Source organism: Bos grunniens, chromosome 1 (genome assembly GCF_055505025.1).
Source record: "Bos grunniens cultivar Pamir isolate PY7600 chromosome 1, Bosgru_T2T1.0, whole genome shotgun sequence".
Taxonomy (NCBI): Eukaryota; Metazoa; Chordata; class Mammalia; order Artiodactyla; family Bovidae; genus Bos; species Bos grunniens.
Genome location: NC_141165.1, coordinates 71,829,865 through 71,838,772, shown reverse-complemented (window position 1 = coordinate 71,838,772; position 8,908 = coordinate 71,829,865). Strand labels below are relative to the sequence as shown.

The 8,908-nt window shown below is 37.0% G+C and overlaps 1 long non-coding RNA gene across 1 annotated transcript in view; it reads left to right on the top strand.

Annotated features, from left to right (window-relative positions):
• Nucleotides 1-224: 224 nt before the first annotated feature.
• The window catches only part of LOC147379599 (uncharacterized), a 37,386-nt gene continuing 28,702 nt past the window's right edge, over nt 225-8,908 (top strand). Inside the window, exon 1 of the long non-coding RNA XR_015162186.1 lies at nt 225-364. This is a non-coding gene — a long non-coding RNA (uncharacterized LOC147379599). The remainder of the gene's footprint in view (nt 365-8,908) is intronic.

The following is an 8,908-nucleotide window of genomic DNA, read 5'->3' as shown; positions in this document are numbered from 1 at the left end:
ATCTTTCATTTGGGTGCTCAGGCTTCTCCCTAGTTGAGGTGCTTGGGCTTAGTTGCCCTGCTAGCATGTGGGGTCTTAGTTCACCAACCAGGGATTGAACCCACATCCCCTGGATTGAAAGGCAAATTCTTAATCATTGGTATGTGTGTGCTCAGTCGTGTCTAACTCTTTGCAACCTTGTGGACTGTTGCCCTCCAGGCTTCTCTGTCCTTGAAATTTTTCAGGCAAGAATATTGAAGTGGGTTGCCATTTCCTACTCCAGGGGATCTTCCTGACCCAGGGATTGAACCTGCATCTCCTGCATTGGTAGGCAGATCCTTTACCATTGAGCCACCTGGGAAGCCCTTAGCCACCGGACCACCACGTAAGCCTCCAGACCATCCAGCCTCTTTGACCATCAGTTTCGTCATCAAAAGTATAGAATAGTTTTGGATTACATGATTTCCACAGACCCTTCTAGCTTTAAAGCACTAAGCTCAACTGAAATGTTTCACATAAAAATGGGATTCATTTCTTTATTGTCCTATTCCTGGAATATGCTATATGGTACTTTGGACCTCCACTGAGCTTTTACTGTTTTTGTCCTGGTGCTCTTGTTACTTGTTTAAAAGTCTGTTCCAACTTTCTTCATCAAAAAGAAGATATAAACGTTTAGGGGTAGATATCTCTATATCCCCTATCATTTTGTATAAAGGGGCTATTTGATAGATGTTGATTGAATTAGTGTGAGAGTGAGTGACCTTGAAACAAGTAATTTAGGTTGAGAAGTTGAAACCCTGCAAAACAGGACTTTGACAAGCTCGTTGATTGGATGTGTGGCAGTTCCTGTGGTTATGTTGCAGGAACTACATTTATAAAATTATAAAATGATTTTGTTTCTCTAGAACATTGAAAGAGTAACTTGACTTTAAATTTCTTTATGGTCCATTATACTTTTGATGATGAAAGTAACTTCTGATAGTTTTATAGTTAGGTTCTATCTAAATCTTGTGAATATCAAGGATATTTTTGCTTTTTGTTTGGGAATTTCCACATTATTAAAGGTTTGAGAAAGGAAGATAGACCATCTAGAATAATGTCAGTGCCATACCTATACATGTTTTATCGAATTTAAGGAAAAAAATCTCAAGAAATTTATTCTTAATGCATTTCCATTTATGTGCAGTGTTTTTCATCTAAAACTAAAATGTAACTATGGGTGAGGAAGGGGGGAGCTGAATATAGAATTGGTGCCAACAGATGTAAAAATGCCATGGAAATCTTTGGCCCAGAAATAAAAGCTTACCAAAATACATACACACAGTTGTTGGACTCCTGAACAGATACACAGCCGTCTGTATAGACAACAGTGCTTTGGCCAAGAGTCCCGGAGGCAAGCCAACCTCCCATCCAGATGCCGCTGCCAGTGAGGAGCCATTTGGCTTCTAGTTCTCTGGCTGCCAACCTTCTTTCCCACTCTTTGGCATGGGTTTATACCGGGTTTGCTCAAGTAAATTAAGACTCTGAAGAGTTCTGTATTAACATGCTGCAACAATGGTGTACTATTTGAATGCCTTTTTTTTTTAACTGTAGTATAGTTAACTTACAATATTATGTTAGTTTCAGGTTTATAGTATAGTGATTCATTATTTTCTTAGATTATGTACCATATAAAGTTATTTCAATATTATTGACTGTATTCCAGTATTATTGACAATATATAGTGCTATGCATTACATTCATGTGACTTATTTATTTTATAACTTGTAATTTGTACCTTTTAATTCCCTTCACCTAATTTGCCTATCTTCCCACTTCCCTCCCCTCTGGCAACCACTAGTAGTTTTCTACTTATGAGTGTTTCTGTTCTGTTATATATGTTCTTTCGTTTTTTAGATTTCCACACATAAGTGAAAGGGCTTCCCTTGTGGCTTAGCTGGTAAAGAATCTGCCTGCCATGCGGGAGACCTGGGTTTGATCCCTGGGTTGGGAAGATCCCCTGGAGAAGGAAAAGGCTACCCACTCCAGTATTCTGGCCTGGAAAATTCCATGGACTGTATAGTCCATGGGGCCTCAAACAGTTGGACACGACTAAGCGACTTTCACTTTCAAATGAAATTGCTTTGAAAATTAAGAAGATACATTTTTATTTCTGTATGGATCCAACTTTACTCAAGCTAGAAATACCCTGAGAGCTTTAAAGTTCTGGCAGCTCCAAATATACAAGCAAAAAAAGAAAAAATATACTGAACTTTTTGGGAGAGGGAAATTGTTCGTGTACAAAGTTCATGCTTCAAAAATCTCCCTGCTGATCAAAAAAATTCAATAAGCACATTTTTTCCTATGAAAATTGAATAGTTGTCAGTATTCTTCCCTGATAGTTTGCATGTAAGGCTAGTTTACCAGAAGGAAAAAAAATCAACATGAGCACTCTCTCTTCACCTTGTAATCTCATTGCATTACAATTTCTTAAAATTTTTTAAAAATTTATATTGGAGTATAATTGATTTATAATGTATTACTTTCAGATGTACAGCAAAGTGACTCTGTAATATATACAGATATATCTCTTCTTTTCAAATTCTTTTCCCATCTAGGTTATTATAGAATATAGAGTTCCCTGTGTTATCCAGTAGGTCCTTGTTAGTTATCTATTTTAAATATAATAGTGAATATATGTTAATCCAGACTCTGAATTTATCATTCCCCCCAACTTTTCCCCTTTGGAAACTGTAAGTTTGTTTTCTAAGTCTGGGAATCTGTTTCTGCTTTGTAAATAAGTTCATTTCTATCATTTTTTTAAGATTCCACATATAGGTGATAGTATATGATATTTGTCTCTGACTTACTTCAGTTAGTATGATAATCTACAAGTCCATCCATGTTGCTGCAGATGGCATTATTTCAGTCTTTTTTATGGTTGAATAATATTCCATTGTATGTATGTATCACATCTTCATTTATCCATTCCTCGTTTGATAGACATTTAGGTTGCCTCCATATTTTGGCTATTGTAAATGGTGCTGCTATCAACATTGGGGTGCATGTATCTTTTCAAATTACGGGTTTCTCCAGATATATGGTTGGATCATATGGTAGCTCTATTTTTAGTTTTTTAAGGAACTCCTCCATACTGTTCTCCATAATGGTTGTACCAATTTACCTTCCCACCAACAGTGTAGAAGGGTTCCCTTTTCTCCATGCTCTCTCCAACAGTTATTGTTTGTAGACTTTTTGATAATGGCCATAAACATCTGAATGCAGGGTTCCAAAGAATAGCAAGAAGAGATAAGAAAGCCTTCTTCAGCAATCAATGTAAAGAAATAGAGGAAAACAACAGAATGGGAAAGACTAGGGATCTCTTCAAGAAAATCAGAGATACCAAAGGAACATTTCATGCAAAGATGAGCTCGATAAAGGACAGAAATGGTATGGACCTAACAGAAGCAGAAGATATTAAGAAGAGATGGCAAGAATACACAGAAGAACTGTACAAAAAAGATCTTCACAACCCAGATAATCACAATGGTGTGATCACTGACCTAGAGCCATACATCCTGGAATGTGAAGTCCAGTGGGCCTTATAAAGCATCACTATGAACAAAGCTAGTGGAGGTGATGGAATTCCAGTTGAGCTATTCCAGATCCTGAAAGATGATGCTGTGAAAGTGCTGCACTCAATATGCCAGCAAATTTGGAAAACTCAGCAGTGGCCACAGGACTGGAAAAGGTCAGTTTTCATTCCAGTCCCAAAGAAAGGCAATGCCAAAGAATGCTCAAACTACCGCACAATTGCACTCATCTCACATGCTAGTAAAGTAATGCTCAAAATTCTCCAAGCCAGGCTTCAGCAATATGTGAACTGTGAACTTCCTGATGTTCAAGCTGGTTTTAGAAAAGGCAGAGGAGCCAGAGATCAAATTGCCAACATGCGCTGGATCATGGAAAAAGCGAGAGAGTTCCAGAAAAACATCTATTTCTGCTTTATTGACTATGCCAAAACCTTTGACTGTGTAGATCAAAATAAACTGTGGAAAATTCTGAAAGAGATGGGAATACCAGACCATCTGATCTGCCTCTTGAGAAATTTGTATGCAGGTCAGGAAGCAACAGTTAGAACTGGACATGGAACAACAGACTGGTTCCAAATAGGAATAGGAATTCGTCAAGGCTGTATATTGTCACCCTGTTTATTTAACTTATATGCAGAGTACATCATGAGAAACGCTGGACTGGAAGAAACACAAGCTGGAATCAAGATTGCCGGGAGAAATATCAATAACCTCAGATATGCAGATGACACCACCCTTATGGCAGAAAGTGAAGAGGAACTCAAAAGCCTCTTGATGAAAGTGAAAGTGGAGAGTGAAAAAGTTGGCTTAAAGCTCAACATTCAGAAAATGAAGATCATGGCATCCAGTCCCACCACTTCATGGGAAATAGATGGGGAAACAGTGGAAACAGTGTCAGACTTTATTTTTCTGGGCTCCAAAATCTCTACAGATGGTGACTGTAGCCATGAAATTAAAATACGCTTACTCCTTGGAAGGAAAGTTATGACCAACCTGGATAGCATATTCAAAAGCAGAGACATGACTTTGCCAACAAAAGTTCGTCTAGTCAAGGCTGTGGTTTTTCCTGTGGTCATGTATGGATGTGAGAGTTGGACTGTGAAGAAGGCTGATGCCGAAGAATTGATGCTGTTGAACTGTGGTGTTGGAGAAGACTCTTGAGAATCCCTTGGACTGCAAGGAGATCCAACCAGTCCATTCTGAAGGAGATCAGCCCTGGGATTTCTTTGGAAGGAATGATCCTAAAGCTGAGACTCCAGTACTTTGGCCACCTCATGCGAAGAGTTGACTCATTGGAAAAGACTCTGATGCTGGGAGGGATTGGGGGCAGGAGGAGAAGGGGACGACAGAGGATGAGATGGCTGGATGGCATCACTGACTCGATGGACGTGAGTCTCAGTGAACTCCAGGAGTTGGTGATGGACAGGGAGGCCTGGCGTGCTGCGATTCATGGGGTCGCAAAGAGTCGTACACAACTGAGCGACTGATCTGATCTGATTCTGATTGGTGTTAGGTGATGCCTCACTGTAGTTTTGATTTGCATTTCTCTGTTAGTGATGTTGAACATCTTTTCAGGTGCCTCTTGGCCATCTGTGTGTCTTCCTCAGAGAAATGTCTGTTTAGGTCCTCTGCCCATTTTGATTGGGTTGTTTGTTTTTCTGGATATTGAGCTGCATGAGCTGTTTGTATATTTTGGAGATTAATCCCTTGTCAGTCACATCATTTGCAAATATTTTTTCTCATTCTGTGAGTTGTCTTTTTGCCTTTTTTTTTTATAATGGTATTCTTTGTGCAAAAGTGTTTAAGTTTAATTAGGTCTCATTTGTTTTTTGTTTTCATTTATTTTTATTGCTTTTATTATGTCTCTAGGAGACAGATTTAAAAAGACATTGCTGCAATTTATGTCAAAGAGCGTTCTTCCTATGTTTTTCTCTGAGTTTTATAGTATCCAGTCTGACGTTTAGATCCTTAATCCATTTTGAGTTTATTTTTGTATATGGTGTTTAAGAATGTTGTAATTTTATTCTTTTACACGTAGTTGTCCAGTTTTCCCAGCACTGCTTATTGAAGAGACTGTCTTTTCTCCAGTGTATATTCTCGTCTCCTTTGTTATAGATTAATTGATCATAGGTGCATGGGTGTATTTCTGGACTTTTTGTGCTGTTCCATTGATCTGTATTCCTGTTTTTGTGCCACTATGGTACTATTTTGATTACTGTAGCTTTGTAGTATTGTCTGAAGTCAGGGAGCCTAACTCCTCTAGCTCCATTTTTCTTTATCAAGATTGTTTTGGCAATTCAGGGTTTTTTGTGTTTCCATTACAAATTTAAAATTTTTGTTGTTCTGCTTCTGTGGAATATGTCATTGGTAATTTGATAGGGATCGCATCGAATCTGTAGCTTGCCTTAGGTAGTATAAAATTTTGACAATATTGATTCTTCCAATTCAAAAGTACTGCCTATCTCTTTGTCATTTTCAGTTTCTTTTATTTTTTCCAGTTTTTTGAGATATAATTAACAAATACGTACATATTTAAGATGTACAATGTGATGATTTAATATATGGACAAACTGGAAATGATTTCCACAATTAAGCTAATGAACTACTCTTAGCACACTCAAAGTGTAAAACACCATATTGTTAACTATAGTCACCATGCTGTACATTAGATTCCCAGAACTTGTTCATCATATAACTGAAAGTTTTTACCCCTTGACCAATATTTTCCCATTTTCCCCATTCCTGGCCTCTGACAGCCATCCCTCCATTCTTTGTTTCTATGAGTTTGGCTTTTTTAGATTCCACATATAAGTTAGCACATGCAGTATATGTCTTTTTATTTCTCATTTAGTTTGCTTAGCATAATATCCTCCAGGTTTCTTCATGTTGTTGCAGATGACAGATTTCAGATGTTGCAGATTTCATATTTACTGGCAGTCCTACATACACCATCTCTTTTTTATCTGTTTATCCACTGGCAGACACTTAGGTTGTTTCTATATATTAACTATTGCACATATGTTGAAACAAATATGGGAATGCATATATCTCTTTCAGGTGCTGATTTCATTTCCTTTGTAGATATATACCCGGAAGTGAAATTGCTGGATCATATGGTTGTTTTATTTTTGATATTTTGAGGAATCTTTATACTGTTTTCCATAATGGCTAAACCATTTACTATTCTCATCAACTGTGTATAAGGATTCTCCTTTTTCCACATCTTTGCTAATGCTTATTATTTTTTGTCTTTTTAAATTTTAGTTTTATTGGAGTATCAAGGAATTACAGTGTTGTTAGTTTCTAGTGTATAGCAATGTGATTCAGTTATACAGATACATATCTTCATTCTTTTTTAGATTCTTTTCTCATATAGGTTATCACAGAATACTGAGTAGAGTTTCCTGTAATAAACAGTAAGTCCTTGTTGGTTATCTCTTTTATGTAGTAGTGTGTATATGTTTATCCCAAGTTCCTGAGTTATCCCTCCTCCTCAACGTTTCCACTTTGGTAAACATAAGTTTGTTTTCCACATCTGTAAGTCCTTCTGTTTTGTAAATAAGTTCATTTATACCTTTTTAAAAATTAGGTTCCACATATGAGTGATAGCATGTAATATTTTTCTACCTGTGTCTAATTTTCTATCTGTGTCTAATTAGTGTGATAATCTTTCGGTCTATCCATGTTGCTGCAAATGACATTATTTCATTCTTTTTTATGGCTCATATTCCTTTGTATATACGTATTGCATTTCTTGCGTGGAGAATCCCAGGGATGGGGGAGCCTGGTGGCTGCCGTCTATGGGGTCACACAGAGTCGGACACGACTGAAGTCACTTAGCAGCAGCATTGCACCTTTCTCCATTCCTCTGTCGATTGACATTTTAGGTTGCTTCCGTGTGTTGGCTGTTGTAAATGGTGCTATAATGAACACTGAGGTGTGTCTTTACAGATTATGGTTTTCTCCAGATATATGTCCAGGAGTGGGATTTCAGGATCATGTGCAAGCTCTATTTTTAGTTTTTTAATTAATATCCATACCATTCTCCATAGTGGTTGTACCAATTTACATTCCCAGCAACAGTGTAGGAGGGTTCCCTTTTCTCCAAATCCTCTCCAGCATTTATTGTTTGTATACTTTTAAAAAGAAGTATTTATTAGGGTATATTTGATTTACAGTGTGTTTCAGATGTACAGAAAGGGAATCAGTTATACATATGCCTATATCCACTCTGTTTTACATTTTTTTCCCACATCAGTTTTGCATAGTATTGAGACACTTCCTGTGTTATACAGTAGGTCCTTATTAGTTATATATAGTTTTGTATATATTGTCAGTCCCAATCTGCATTTATCCCTCTCTACCCTGCCCTTGGCTTTCCCCCTTGGTAACCACAACTTGTTTTTTACATCTGTGACTCTATTTCTATTTTGTAAATAAGTCCTTTGTACCATTTGTTTAGATTCCACATGTAAGCGATATATTTGTCTTTCTCTGTCTGCCCAGGAATGGGATTGAAGGATCATGTAGTAGCTCTAGTTTTAGTCTTTAAAGGAACTTGCATACTGTTCTCCGTAATTGGCTGTACCAATTTGCATTCTCACCAACAGTGTGAGAGGGTTCCCTTTTCTCCATGTCCTCCTCTTTAATATTTATTGTTTGTAGGTTTTTCTGATGACAGCCATTCTAAGCAGTGTGAGGTGATATATCATTGTAGTTTTGATTTGCATTTCTCTAATAATCAGTGATGGTGAGCATCTTTGCATGTGCTCTTTTGGCCATCTGTATGTCCTCTTTGGAAAAATATCCATTTAGATCTTCTGTCCTTTGTTTTTTGATTGGAAAGTTTGTTTTTTTCATATTGAGTTGCATGAGCTGTTTGTATATTTTGGAGATTAATCACTGTTGATTAAAAAATTTTTTTCAAATGAAGTAATGATTTCCTTTGCTGGGCAGAAGCTTTTTCATTTAATTATGTTTGTTTATTTTATTTTTGTTTTTATTTTCATTATTGTAAGAGGTGGATCAAAATAGATATTGCCGCAATTTATACCGAAGGATGTTCTGCCTTTTTTCCCTATGTTTTATAGTGTTTGGCCTTATATTTAGGTCTTTGATACGTTTCGAGTTTATCTTTGCATATGGTATTAGAGAATGTTGTGTTCTAATTTCATTCTTTCACATGTACTTGTCTGTTTTTCCCAGCACCACTTATTGCAAAGATTGTATTTTCTCCATTGTGTATTCTTCCCTCCTCTTTCATAGATTAGTTGATCATGTTGCTGTTTAGTTGCTAAGTTGTGTCTGACTCTTTGAGACCCCATGAACTGTAGCCCACTAGGCTCATCTGTCTATGG